The 14,840-nt window shown below is 49.3% G+C and overlaps 1 protein-coding gene across 1 annotated transcript in view; it reads left to right on the top strand.

Moving 5' to 3' along the window:
• The window catches only part of LOC144136972 (nose resistant to fluoxetine protein 6-like), a 187,564-nt gene that overhangs the window by 37,920 nt on the left and 134,804 nt on the right, over nucleotides 1–14,840 (top strand). The window lies entirely within an intron of this gene.

The raw sequence follows: 14,840 nt of genomic DNA, 5'->3' as shown, positions 1-14,840 counted from the left end.
AGCCATGGTGTCTTAGATGTACTTATGTACTCCATCGTTGTCTGAATTGTCTTGGCGTGAGCTCTGTTGTCGCTGATGCCTATTGATTCTGGTTCCCAAAACCTTTTTACTTCTTCGTTGATATCTTCATTTGTAGTGGTTACCTTCAGCACTATCACGGTTGACGAATTCATTGGTTGAGCTCAAAATTGCGTTGGCCCATGTAACATCCACCGTAAAATCGTTTCCACGGCCATTACTTTGTCTTGGAGCCGTTTTGTTCGCCCCGTAACGATCTCCCAATAATAATCCGCTCTGACGAGCAACGATGTTGTTAATGGGGCCCTTGTCTTGTGGTACTTCGTCAGGTCATCTGCTAATGTCAGTCCTAAAGCTTTCACTTCCTCCACTATTCTCATTGGTGGTGATGGCAACTTGCCTTTAGAGATCATGTCTATTTCATAATCTCTTTTTGGATGGATGCCTCTTAATTTTTCCCTCCACAACCCTCATTTGCATTTCTTTCTCGGCGCCACAGAACGACTCAACGGTTAGCCTCTCCATTCTTTTCTTTTTGCATCCTAGTTTTTGCGACTTAAGCTTTGAAGGATGAAGGATCGTTGGCTCCCAGTTTCAAGCATTATTCTTGCATAGCTGCCAGATTTCTGCCCTTCCGTCGAAGAGACAGCAGTTTGTAGCAAGATGCACAGAGATGTTTGTTTGTTGTTTGTTAATATTGCACGACCGACTGAATGCAGTTTGGCTTGACTCCTTCTGGCCCTTGGTCATCGTTTCTTCGTCGCTCCTATCGTGGTCGCGTTTTCTGGGACAGCGCATTGACGTGTCTTTTTTTTTTGCAGGTCTTTCAGTGAACGTCGGCTCGGCAAATTCGCGCCGCATGGTTTGTTCTGGTGCATCGGAAGCATCGATTTTCCCGTTGAAGCACGGCCTTCTTTTTGTTCAGCGCGATGGTCCGTCTGCAGTCTTCTGCATAATGTCCGTGTTTTTTACAGAACACGCACTTTTTGCTTGCGACGGTGTGGAAACTTGACATCCTGCACTTAGGTCTGACGTTCGTCTTGGGTGCGTGATGGTTTTCCCCTTGGTTGTTGCTTCGGTCGTCAAGTTCTCCTTCTCTGCCGCTGATGTGAATTCGCAGAAAATTTAACAGTCTCTGGATTGTTTGAACACTGGCGTCCGATGCAGATAGCGACGATCCTGTAACGTTGTTTGTTTCTTTTGTGGCTTTCTTCATCTTGAAGTCCACCATCATCGGAAGGCAAAGATTTTTTGATCAATGTCAGTACCATCGGTGCACAAATTTCCAGTTTGACTCCAATGATTCGAGTCCTCGTTTTTTGAGCTGTACCTTGTTATAAAGCCGTTTGGCTCCAGTTAGGTCTTTCTTGCTCTTTACAGCTTCGAGACTTGTAAGCTCCTTCATATAGACCTCTCGCAGATTCTCCTCTTTCCCGAAGGCTTCCCTCAGTAGCCTAGTTCTACAGCGTGGCCATAGTTCTCTTCTGAGAACATCAACACTACGACTAGTGACGCAGCTTCCCCTGTAAACGATGCCAGCAAGTAATTAAATTTTTGCTTCTTCGGCATGCTCTCTCTGTCGTGTATTGTCGTTTAAAATTGATTCCAAAACCGGGGCCATAGCTACCTGGATCCGTCAAACTTGATCATATTGAGCCTTGGTAGCTTCACCACGTCACTAGGTTCCGTGCGGTTAGTACCTTGCATGTCAATATTGGCATTATTTTCTTGAGCACGATGGAATGTGCGGGAACTCAGCTCGTATTCCTCGAGTTTCAAGTCAATCTTGGATAAGGTCTCCCCTGTCGTCATTTCATATTCGAGCACTCTTTCAAACTCGGCTTCTGCATTTTCTACTGTCAAAACGTGCTCTATTTGGCTGTTCACTTGCTTTACTTGGTTACCTAGCGTTACTTGGTTACGTAGCGTTTCCAACGCGCTCCGATCTACCTGCGTCACAAGCTTATGATCAACATCATTAACAAGGGTGGTAGCCTGCCCTCGCAGCGCTTTGCGCTTCTTCGCGAGTATTCTGTGTTCATGTTTATACGGAATACCGCGCTGTGGCTTCCCCTGTTGTCGTGATTCTGCGATGCTACTCCACGGCCTTGTTCCTTCCAGTGACGCTTGTCCGATCAACGTTAAATTGCAGCCAGCCCGTTGACGCTGAGGGGGCTGGCAGCGTCGACGACGTAGTCTTCCCCGAATCCTGGTCACGGCACCATTGAGACGAAGGAGTCGCTGGCGGCGCCGCTCGCCGCGCCATCTGGCATGACGTCAGAGGAGGAGCCGGTGAAACCGCATTGCAACAACAGATGGAGCCGGCGTTGCGTTGTATAAATAGAAAAGGCGGCTCGGTGGCATTCATCGTCTGATATGGAAAGTGAGTCGGAGAGACTGAAAGAAGTCAGGCTTTGTCGTCGGAACGAAACCAATAGGAGGCAGCGAGCCGAGGAGACGGAGGATGAATGAGCCGCACGCCTCAAGAAGCGTCGTAACCGTACAGCGAACCAAGCTAAACTATAACATTAACCGTATGTCTCGCTACGCTCACTCAGGCATAAGTAAGTTAAGCCACAGCCAATTTTTCTTATTTTGGTCGTGTGGTGCCATCAGTTGTTTGCCCCACACACATTGCGGCTGTGACAGAACCGCGGAAAATTTGAAATGTAAATTAAAAATTAGTGTATACACTGGTTTCTTTTTCTTACTATATAGCAGACATTCCGGTTATTTTCTGATCGTAATGTGCACATGTCTTGGTTTTTGAGACATTGGTGTTAATCTTTTGCCTCTCTTTTTAGTTAGGTGACACAATGTTAGTGCCGGCATAGGTTACAATGGGAGGGCTGCGTTGGTGTGATTGCATCAGTTGCGGACACGGCTGGCGATGGTCTTCCAAGCATTCTACCATCGGCCGTGCATAAAACGACCTTCCCTGTGCAGGCACGCCTCCTGGGTTCACCTAACTTTTCTTTCGTTTCGGTCATACTATCATTGTCCTTCTTTCCATATATCAGCTGGTGCTGCGCTAATTACAGATTCAGGTGAGTCTTCACATGTTGCTGCCTTTGTCGTAATCGTCGGTTCCTGTTGGCAACGATGACGTATTTCCGGGGACGCTTGATGAGCACGGCTGATAGCGAACGGCTGCAAGCCATGGTAAAATCAAAAAATGACCCTAATTCTCGTAAAAATGATAATAAAATCCCGGATTTGTACTTGGGTAATGGGCGCTGAAACCGAATTCTTATGCGATAGCCGGCATGCTTCGGCGCTTTCCTGCCACGGTAGGTTTTTTTTTTTTTTGTTTTGTTTTCTCTTACAAACTCAGCGTTGTTCAATCAGCACACCCTATATGCCCGGTTGCAGCGCCCATCTCGCACTCAACACTGCCTGTTGTGTGCCTATTTCCTAGCGCTCACCTGCACCACGACGCACCATGACGGTGTTTACCTTTTACACGATGACTACAGGCGCGTCTCAGCCGCTCACAGGGAAGAAGTAATGGTTGCACGGACTTCCTAACTTTTTTTCGCCCATGTTTTGAGTTTTTGAAGAAACAAATGAGCCGAAACGCATTAACTGCGCGCCGTCTTCTCGGAGGCGGCCGTGAATGAATCCGCTTGCCGCACCCACTCGATCTCTGAGCGTAACGTCACTTCCGACTGGCCCTACTCGCTGCCATTTTTGCAGTTTCGGTTTGGGAAAGAGCAATTTTAGATTTTCTTTTACAATGCAGCGATGCATATTTGGGCCTTCCAATTTTGCACGTAGATCTTTTGAAGTAATACTACCGGAGAAGAGTGCAATTAGGGACCGAAAATCTTGTTGCAGTTAGCCTTTAAGGGATAGCTCATTAATGTTTAATTTGTATACCATGCATACTACTGAATGGTGTTATCGTCAGCATCTTTGCGAGTCATCCACTCCTGCAGAATGGGATGACTATTTATGCAGAATTATTGCAATTCATTGTACTACTGTCAATGGGATTCGGCGGTGTTGTCAAGAGCTGAGGATGTTCTGTTCTGGCAACGAATAAATAACTGCAGTAAAACAAGATTATTTCCAGGTGCGCTCGTGTCTCAAATACCGCTCGTGTCGTACCTCAAATACCCCTACTCGGGGCATTTGAGGTACAATAAATAAATAAATAGATCAGTCACCGATTGTGCCTGTTCTACCATAGCCACTTGACGCCCGTTGGGGAACTCGGTTATAGACGGAAAACTACTACAACAAAGATTTCGGAGGGACACGAACTGCTTTGGAGTCAAAATAAGCTTCCCCGCCCAGACTTTTCAACACGGCGCTATACTAAACGGAACATGGCACATTTATGTGCCAATTTCACATTGTTAGCAGAAGACATTCAGCAGCTAAGAACTTACGCAGCACTCTGACTCAGAATGCTGAGGTCATTTTGTAGGTCCGGGAGAGGTTCGCCGCCGCCATCCCTGAAGGGTTGCTTGTAGACCCATTCCGAACCTTAAATCGGTCTCGGAAGTAATATTCCTGGGTTTCCTGTGCTAACAGAACTAGTCTGAACGGCAAACATTCCGACATTCAAGATGCAATTAAGTAACAAAGCGTTCCGAAGTACAAGCACGCTCCACCAACTTCTGGAAAGCTGAACGTTATTTTTTTCGCACAGAAATATCGACTGACATTTGGGACAACATCAAGCCGTATAACTTTGAGATGGGGGGCTTTGTAATGGCTGTTAGGCCTTTTAAGAGCGAAGCTGTTTAGCAATTTGTTGATCCCGGCGTTTCACAAAACTCAATATAACAGCATAAAGAAATCACCGGCATCGGCAGGATTCGAGCCCGCGTGTGGTAGATCAACGGAGTTAGAGTCAGTCGTCTTATCCACTTGGCTACGATCGTGAGTTAAACGCCCGTGTGTTCGAGATTTCGGCGCACGTTAAGGATCCCCAGGTGGTCAAAATTAATCCGAAGCCCTCCACTACGGCGCGCCTCATCGCCTGCGTTGCGTCGGCGCGTTAAACACCACAATCAATCAATCAATCAATACGATCGTGAGTTAGTACCCGAGAGTCAAAATAATTTTTCATTCGGCTGTGACTGTGGGGAGAGGAATCACGCCTCCCGCTCGACACAGAAACCGTGATAGTGTACACGTTGCACGTGCGTGCGTCTAGTTTAAGCATGCGCGTTCCATTCGTTCGTTCTGCTTCTTGGATTTGCTTCTTCTTGGCCGTTATAGCAACAAAGATCGAATAAAGGTTCTTGCGGCCGCGAAGAAGAAGCCACTCGGCTGCATTCGGGGACTTAGACAATCGGGATGGTCGTGAAGGTTGCGTATACAGCTTCGCTACCGTCAAGCCTTACGGGAGCGTCCTTTATTTTTTTCGTTTAGTGTCGAATCACCCTTCATTTTACGTAAAGATGTTTAGAAAGGGACACTTGCGTGGACTATTTTCACCAACGATATTGAATTACTTTCCCACAGCACAGCATGTTCCGCTATTTTTATTTCAAGTCAAAAATTTGTCCTAAAGTACGCTGCTGAACTAGATGTGAATTGAGCCTACATACAATCGCCCATGCGACGTCACTTGAGTTCACACACGTGGCTCTACGAAGAGCGAAACCAGACATTCTGCTAGTCGTTTTCCTGGAATTAGCGGGGGTGGTGTCCCGAACGCAGCAGCGCCGGCCACGGCCTGGCTCTATCGGCGCACGCCGCCGCTGCAGTCCTGCCCTGCGCCAGCAGAAATAAAACGGCGAGGGGCGTCTTTCGAAGAGTGAGACAGCGGAACCTAGCCATCCTGATGTGCTAGCTTGGGGCTACACCACCGCGCGACAGAAGGGCAGACAGCAAAATAATTCGGCATGTGACGTTAGTGATTCCCATTTATACTAATTTAAACTAGTTAGTTTAGTAAGTTTGAGAATTGCGAGAAAGCTGAGGGAACTTTTATGGTCGCTATTTATCAGAACCACTTGCTCATTTCGCCTTTTGTAATACCTCCTAAAACACAACTGAATTGGTATTCACCAATTTAGAAAACGAAGTCCCATTCATGGAAAGCAGTGCGGAAAGGGGAGCGTTTCTCTAGCGGCCAGGTGTCTCTACGTTGTCTCTACGTTGTCTCTACATTTTGTCTTCTGACCAGCAAACCAATGCTTGACGTATTTTTGCTTAACGACCACTTAATTCCGTCGGTTTCAAGTTACCCAGGAGGTTCTGTAGAACAAGGTTATCAAGCCGTGCAAAGGAAGCGCGTAATGCAGGCGAAGCTGCGCCAAAACAAGCCCAGAACAACCGCCGTAAAAGCAGACGACAAAGCCATCCCGCCGACGCTCCCGCCGGTGTGAGCAGCGCGCGGGGAACGCTTCGTGAGTGTAAACTTCCCTCCCCCTCCCCAGACGCGTTGGGAGTTTCTTGTCCCGCACGCCACGAAGGAACCGTTGGCTGGTAGAGGTGGAAATCTTTGCTTTAAAATTTTGCGGTTCTGAACAAGCGCGTTTTCTTTCAGCGTCTAAATAGTTTCCACCAGATGTCGGCCCCGGATTTAACAAGTGAACCTTCAATCAAACGCAATTCATTTTAAGTAACCGATTTTATCAATTTCAAACATCCTTAATAACATAGCAACTACGCCAATTTGGTTAGGAAGGAGAAATCATGCCCCCTGAATGACACTCGAAATTCGCATGCAAGCGCAATTTACGGGGGGTAAATTGACATCCTGAATAAAAGCAGGGGAAAGTAATTTTTACCCCTTACAGGAACAGCAAGACTATGATGACAGTAGTGGACCAGTAACAAGATATACAAGAAAGAAAGCAAGGCGAATAGGTAATTAAATTGGGATTAGATTTGGCAGATGGGACGCGCGTTCCTGAAAAATGCCTCAGTCCTGCTGGACCACTCTGTTCGGAACACTCCAGCCAGCTGTTTTTTTTTTTTTTTTTTGGTTTTGGTGCCAGGGCTTGTGTAATCGTGCCAACACCTACGAAGACTTAGTCCCTCCTTTTTGTGAACACTGACGGGGGGAGAAATAGGAAGGCTCGAGCTCGTTTCTCTTCCCCTGCTTTCGAAGGCCCTGGGGATGAGATGGACTGCTGCAATTTTTTACGGTGTCTTAAGCTATCTTTGAAAACAAGTTTATCCCATATTTGCTGAAATGCCGTTTTATTTCAGCTCCTGCGTTAAAGAAAGACTGCAAGCTCAAAAATTCATGACTTTCTACACTTCAGCTTTCACTCGCTGATTCCGCAGAAAATTCATTGGTGCAGCTTTGTTTGCGTGAAATCAGTAATGACACGAAGTTATGGCTAAACGTTGCAGTGATTTAACCCAAGACCCGCCGCGGTGGCTCAGTTGCTAAGGCGTTGCGCTGCTGAGCACGAGGTCGCGGGTTCGATTCCCGGCCGCGGCGGCCGCTTTTCTGATGGAGGCGAAAAGCAAAAACGCCCGCGTGTACGAGATTTCGGCGCACGTTAAAGATCCCCAGGAGGTCAAAATTAATCCGGAGCCCTCCACTATGGCGTGCCTCATCGCCTGCGTTGCGTCGGCGCGTTAAACCCTAAAATCAATCAACGATTTAACCCAAGATCTGGATTGGTAAATTTACAGGCCCAAAAGTTATAAAAAGTAGTTTGCAAAAACACGCTTAGGTTTTGAACTTTGAAACGTGTCAAAAAGTTCGTCACTCCTTAAAATATTTTTCTTGCATATACACGCACAACACTGAGACGCAATAAAGTCAATAGGCAGGTTCAGAATACGGGAACCGAGATTGGAGGGCCTTTAAAATTTCGGGTAACCCGAACGCAACGCGCTAGCGAGCGGCGAATCCGCCTTTTTCAAGACGCCACTGCGCATGCGCGAAGCCCTAGCGGTGAACGCGAGAAACTGTTTGGAGGGCCACTGCACCATTCGTCTGCAGCGTCCACCGATACTCGGCTGAGACCCATGCATCGTCGGCAACGTGAACTGCAAATATCTAGCCACTTTTGTGTCGTTTAAATGCAATGCCGCTTTCGTGTGCTGCGTACAAGTGCACCTCTTTGGCCAAGGGTGACAAGAACGAGCGTTTTTTGCGCTTCCCGTCAGCTACGCGCGACATACAACGCCGAGAAGCCTGGATTAGGGCTGTGAGACGCCAGTCTGAAAATCGGAAGCGGAAGTAACCGCAGTCAAGTTTAACCGTGGTTACGAAACTTCAACCGCGGTTATCACAAACTGCGGTTTTGTCTGTTACACACGAAATTCCAATTGTGGTGACCGCGGTCCCTTGGTTGTAAGCGTAACAAAAATAAATTACCACACTTTTAACTTAACGAGACAAACAAAAGAGAAGCAGTGTAGACAAAACTAAATATTGTTAAAGCCGTCGCTTCAGACCCACACGCGACGCACTCGCGCGCGGCGAGGAGAGAGAGAGAGAATCAACTTTTATTGAGCCCAATGAGGTATTGGCTAGTGCACGCAGGCACCGGATGGAGTGGAACCCTCTTCTCGGGTCCCATATGCGTCTAGCAGCTCCTGGTCCCTGGCTGCCAGCGCGAGCTGGATCGTCAGGTCGGGGCTAGACAACAAGGTCTCCCATCGCTCTCGGGGATCGGGTGTGGGAATAGGGGTGGGGGGCGGGCGGATCTCAAGAGACTCGCACTCGGCTAGGACGTGTGCCAGAGTGCCTTGTCTCTCCTTGCAGACGGGCAAGTACTCTCGTACCTGTCCGGGTACAACTTGTTTAGAAGTGTGGGTTGCGCTAGCGACCCCGCCTGTATTCTTCGGATTACGGTCTGCTGTCTTCGGCTCAATTGCGGGTGAGGCCTGGGAAATCTGCATCTACGCTCTCTGTACATTTCAGTAATTTCTCTATAGCTCGTGACGGGGCGCAGCTGCGCCGGCTCGTCCTCGGCCCGGACGGATAACTCTAGGGCGTGGGGGTCGGCGAGTTCGTTTCCTTCCACCTTCGAGTGAGCCGGCACCCACACGAGATCTAAGGGTCGCCTCGGGGGCCTTCGCTTGGACAATATCGCATGTGCCGCGGGGGACACCCTCCCTTTTCGGAAGCTGGCGTACGCCTTCTTAGAGTCCGTTACTATAGTGCCGGCCGTCGGATGTGTTAGCGCGAGGCCCACGGCAACTTCCTCTGCTTTGATCGATTGGGTCTCATGGACCGATGCGCAGGTCACCAGGGTGTCTATGGTGGTGACCGCCGCCGTAGCCTTGGTTCCGTACTAGGGAAGCGCCGCGTCCGTGTAGAGGAGGTCGGGGTCCTCCAAGAGATCGAAGGCGTGGACCACGCGTTCTACGCCGATGACATTACGGTGTGGACGTCCCAAGCAGGTTCCGAAGCCTGGGTGGAAGAAACCTTGCAGAGGGCAGCGACCACCGTCCATGAGTACGCCACGACCTGCGGGCTGAGCTGTGCCCCGCAGAAGTCGGAGCTGTTGATGGTGCAGCCAGGTAGACCCAAGAAGGAACCGCCACCGAACGTGATCGTCACGATCGACGGCACGAAGATCGAGCCCACACAGCAGGTCCGCATCCTGGGCCTGTTGCTGCCTGACGGCGGCAAGGCCACCGCGGCAACACACAAGATCAAGACCGTCTCCGAGCAGATCTCGAGCATGATCAGAAGAGTCACCAACAGGAACCGAGGAATCAAGGAAGACGACGCCCTGAAATTGGTGCAGGCGTTCATCGTGTCCCGCATCACTTACTCTGCCCCGTACCTCCAGCTGACGAGGGCGGACCGTGAGGCCCTGGACACGGTGGTCAGAAAGGCGACCAAGCTCGCCCTGGGAGGGCCCGTCCATTCGGCGCGGCGAGGAGAGGGGCTTCCCCAACTGCTAGCAACGGGCTTGGTTTGCTCAGGTCTGCTCGGTGTTGGGAACTTTAGGCTTAGCATCACGGTGGATATTTGACCGCCTCTATCTTTACAACTGCAAATTACAATCCATAGCACAATTTTTCACCGCACTAACATCCACTTTCTCGCATGTGGAAGTTCTTTTCCGCGACCAGATTGATTTCGAAGAGTGGCGATAAGCCGTTGCTGCCGTGGTCTGGGCTGGTTCGAGCCGCTTGCAGTTCCGTGGGGGCAGGCGCGCCTGCCTGTTCACAGGCACGGCCGACGTGCGCGCCGATCGTTTCCGAGTGCGTGAAACGCTTCATGATTGCCTGGTTTATCAATTTTTCTTTTGGCGGACGACGCGCGGAATTTACAAATTTAGCACGGCTTTTGTCGTAGTTGATTGGGTGGCTCGGTAAACGAGCCGCTCCTGACGGGCAGTCGCGCTGCTTGCGAGAGCATCGCAAAGAACGCCAGTGCGTCTTGGGGGCAGCGTTGGGGCGCCCGCTATTTGAGAACCTTCGTCTCCTCCAAACGCCAGGTGATTTTTTTTTCGCCTTCACTGATGCGCCGCCACTTGCGTCCGAACTGACTTGCGCGATTTTGAGCACTGCGGCTGCGGGAACTTCGGCTAGCGCGACTGAACTGAGGTGGCCAAGCTCAGTTTGCGTTAACCATGGTTAGCGGGGTAACCACAGTTTCGCCCGCCGTGTAACGCAGTAAACTGCGGTTTTGTCTAACCGCGGTTCGCTTACCCGTGGTTAACTGCGCCCGTGTAACAAGGGTCGACCGGGCCAACTCCGTCCAGCCGTTGGTAACGGCAAGAAAGCCTCCCGGAATGAATTTCTCCCCTGGCGATTGCGTGCTGATTCAGTTGCAGTCATCAGGGGAAGAATAAGATTAAAAAAAAAAACGACTAGTGGAGTCGGAAAGCTACCTTCTCTTCGAGCATCGAGAAACAACGCGCTCACGCCGAAGGCAACAACCACGACGCACCGCACTAACCTTGACCTCCGATCTGCTTTACGTCGCTACCTCAAGAGGGCGCCACACCACAGGGAAAAAGGCGGATTTTAGAAGAGGCGCGTACCCAGCAGCCCCAACCGGCTTGCGTTGCTCGGGTCGACTCGGCTGTTGGAAACTTTAGGCTTATTATCGTGGCGGATATTTGATGGCCGCTATCAGTGTAACTGCGAATGACCATCCCTAACCCCTAACACAACTTTTCACGACACCATCATTGCCTTTCTCGCGTGTGAAACTTTATTTTCGCGATAATTGCCATTTGAGCGATCAGTGGCCAAAACATCTGCCAGGGCCTGTTTTGATTCTTCCGCGCAGGTAGCTTCATACTTCGGCCGCCCGCCACACCACGCGCCGCCTTGCCGGGTCCAGCCATCGAACCTCCGCGGCCGGTCAGCGTTTGCCCAGCATCGCGGCAGATATCTGATCGCCGCTTTTAAAAGAGAGCGCTGATAACAATCCGCAGCACAATTTTTCACCACACTAGCATTTACTTTCTCGCATGTGGAACTTCTTTTAAGCCATCGCATTGGTTGCTACCGTGGTCTGCGCCCGTTCGAGCCGCTTCGTGGGCCGTGCGGGCAGGCACGGCCCGCGTGTGCGCGGTACGTTTCGGGTGACAGAAAACACTCTACGATTTCCTGCTGTATACATTTCTTGCGATTAATCTACAAATTTAGCTCAGCGATCATCGCAGTTGATCGGGGGGGGGGGGGGGGAGGGGGGTAGGGAAACAAACCGCAGCTTCCGCTTGAGCCGTGGTCACGACGCAAGGAACGCAGGCTCGTTTACGAGCCACATTGGGTGCGCCCCCTATTTCGGTAAAATTGCGTGAGCGCTAAATGACCTCGAACCCCCAAGGACGGCTTGGGTTCTGCGCATGCGCAGTACGGCGCCCCAAGCCGCTTGGGTAACCCACAGCGTTGGGGCCCCGTATTCCTAAACTTTATACGCCTCGAGCTTCGCGATCGCTGCGCCGCCTGCCGCCGCTTCTCGGCGGCGTTGACGGGATTTGCGCTGCGTGGCTGATAGGGGCTCGTTCAGTGTGTGGGCTCTGTTTCGCTTCTTTTCGCCATTCCGCGCCCTAAAACAAACTTGTTATGGTGACGTCTATGGGCAAAGAGTACGTTAGGTCACTTAAAAAGCAGCTGCGTCTTCGTAGAGTACGCGATCGCCTCCAAGAGCTACCCGGGGACGCGGTTCTGCGCGCTTCGTCGCCGCTCTTCCGTGCGTCGGCGGCGGCTGCAACATATCACCCATGTCACCTCCAAAACAGCAGGCACAAATGAATTCTACTGTCGCCTCGTTTAGACCTGATGCTGGCACAATGAGAGGTTGGCTTCATTTTGCAGCGTGGACAACGAATGCGGCTTCGTTTAGAATATATACGTCGCAGAAAAATATTTTTCGGGGATGTGATTAACCATTCTTGGACAAAGACTTATACCTTTTATAAGAATATAAACCATGCGAAAATGTTAAGTATATTCAAAGCCTGTGCGTCGTTAAATATGTGCCCACACACGCAATATAGCAAGAACCAAGGCAAGTTAATGAAACCACGGAAAAATAAATGCTGTGCAAGTGCGGAATTAAGAAACATAATAGCTCTAACGGAAATGAAAAAAAAAAGAAACTGTGCAGCTTCTGACATGCTAAATACGTTCGTCGAAACTTAAGCCAGGTAGGGTTCACTAGACCAACAAATACGCGAAATGCACTGCTATTTCGCGAGACATCTAAAGGGGGGGGGGGACGCTGTGTACAAATGCGGAGCGGAATCCAGCAATGAACGTTTTATTAATCCCACACACAAATCTCGCGTTCACTTTCCTTTCGTCTTTCTACTTCAACGAAGAGCTGATCGTACGGCGCACGCATTTTTGGAAGTATACAGGGTAGGCTGTTCAACAAGCGATGAAAGGTGTCGTTGGAAGAGTGTGGTATGTGATAAGGACCTCTGATTTCAGTTTCTGCTTCATTCTGCAGGCTTCTTGTGCCATATGACGATATTTTAAAGAAGCATTTAGCCACGGACATGGATTATATTCTAAGCCCGTCTCCGCGCTGCTCGCAGAGGATATATGTAGCAGATAAATGTTTGCGGGCGCTCACGACAAGGCGACTCTGTCGTGTGCTGATCCCCGAGTATAATTATGCATAGTCCATTGTACTTTTGTTGAATATTCCCGAAATTAACACAGACTGGCTTGTAAATAGTGGTGATCAATATCTGAGGTATATTATCGGCAAACGTAACGTAACTGGCGTGCTGTCAGGTATGAGTTCTCCGCTGATTATGTAAGCGCACAAAACCGATTTAAATCGTAGTGTATAGCCGTAGCATGAACACCTGAGGAACCGGTGGTTACGGAGACACGGTTAGTAAATTCAGGTCAGTGTAACTCAATCGGCTCCATCATACGCCGGTTCCGCGACGCTGGCCTGTGACACACACCTGGCGCTTATACAGACCGAATATACCACACTTAGATCGCGTCAGAAACATTTACACTGTGGTAAACATACCCCATTTGCGAACAGAGTGACTGCTCTACATAAACATGGATTTCAAACGCCCGCAAACGGTAAATCTCAGTCGTGAAGGGGCCGCAAAAGCAGCGGCGGCACTGGAAAGCGGGGCGCGGACTCCCGCGGCTGCTTTCAAAACGGGCCGCTAGGGGGATTTCAGTGGCGCCCCTACAGGCCGCGCTCGAGGCGTATAATAAAGTTGCGGAGCGCTTAGCCCAGTTATGTGGTGGCGTTGGCGACGTCTTCGTTAGCGACGATTGAAATGTTTTGGTGTTTTGTTCCTGGGCAGTTATTGGAACGCTATTTCGAACACTGTTTCCAGTGCGCAGGCACGACCGCGGTGAAAGTAGGCCAGAGCACTCACGCCTCGGGAAAACGTCTGCCGCCCGCGGAATCCCGGAGGCATGGGGTTTAAATTCTCGGGCACCGTCATTTGTAAAGAGATTCGACACCACAGGCAAAGACGGCGGATTTTGAAAATTAGAACGTTTACTTTTTTTATAACAAATAATATGCACAACTACCTCGCTATCGATAATTAAGGGAAGTAGCTATTTTGTGTTATGTAAACGTCAGAAAAAGGGAACAGAACTTTCAAATTTTTCGGCTATAGCAACGAAACACAGGAAATGCGAAAATTATATTTGGACGCTACACATTAGGAATAAATATAAAATATCAAGACAAATTTAAGCACTGCATTACATATATGTAATAAACTGGTAATAATGGGACATGTGTTGCATTCTAAGAAAAAGGACGACTACTATTTATTACAGAATTATTATTAGTTATTACTATTGATTGATTCTAGAGTTTAACGAACCGACGGAACGCAGGCGATGAGGCGCGCCATAGTGGAGGGCTCCGGATTAATTTTGACCTCCTGGGGATCTTTAACGTGCGCCGAAATCTCGTACACACGGACGTTTTTTGCTTTTCGCCTATTTATTACTATTACACAAATATACCATAACAATATAAAAACTGCATTTTATGCTTACTTTATAGCTTGTAACGTGTGTACCCTAACTTTAGCATGCATAAGCTGCATGCTCCCAAGGCCACCAAATCGGAACATTTTTTTCCCGAGAAAGAGTAACGGAATGTAAAGCGAAACTCATAGAGAGCATTTTTCACACTCTCTAATGTTCCTACACACGCTAAGAATCTATATAATAGCCCATCTAGGCGTTCTATAAAAGCGCGCTCATCTGTTTCTGTTGTGTTTCGACGCTTCGCTCTTTTGTCGCATTGTCCTTTTCTAGCCGTGCCCTTTTGTATTGTGCCCTTTTCTCGCGTGCCCTGTTGACGCCATGCTGTTATTTTGGTGCTCTTTTGTCGCGCGTCCATTTCTCGCGTGCTGTTTTGACGCCGCCCGAGAGGGATACAGGACATGTTATTACGATAGGAAACACGTTGTCCC

This window comes from Haemaphysalis longicornis, unplaced genomic scaffold, assembly GCF_048455015.1.
Source record: "Haemaphysalis longicornis isolate Haplotype H1 unplaced genomic scaffold, Haemaphysalis longicornis Haplotype H1 scaffold_1, whole genome shotgun sequence".
In the NCBI taxonomy this organism is placed as follows: Eukaryota; Metazoa; Arthropoda; class Arachnida; order Ixodida; family Ixodidae; genus Haemaphysalis; species Haemaphysalis longicornis.
This window is presented reverse-complemented; position numbering and strand designations above follow the sequence as displayed.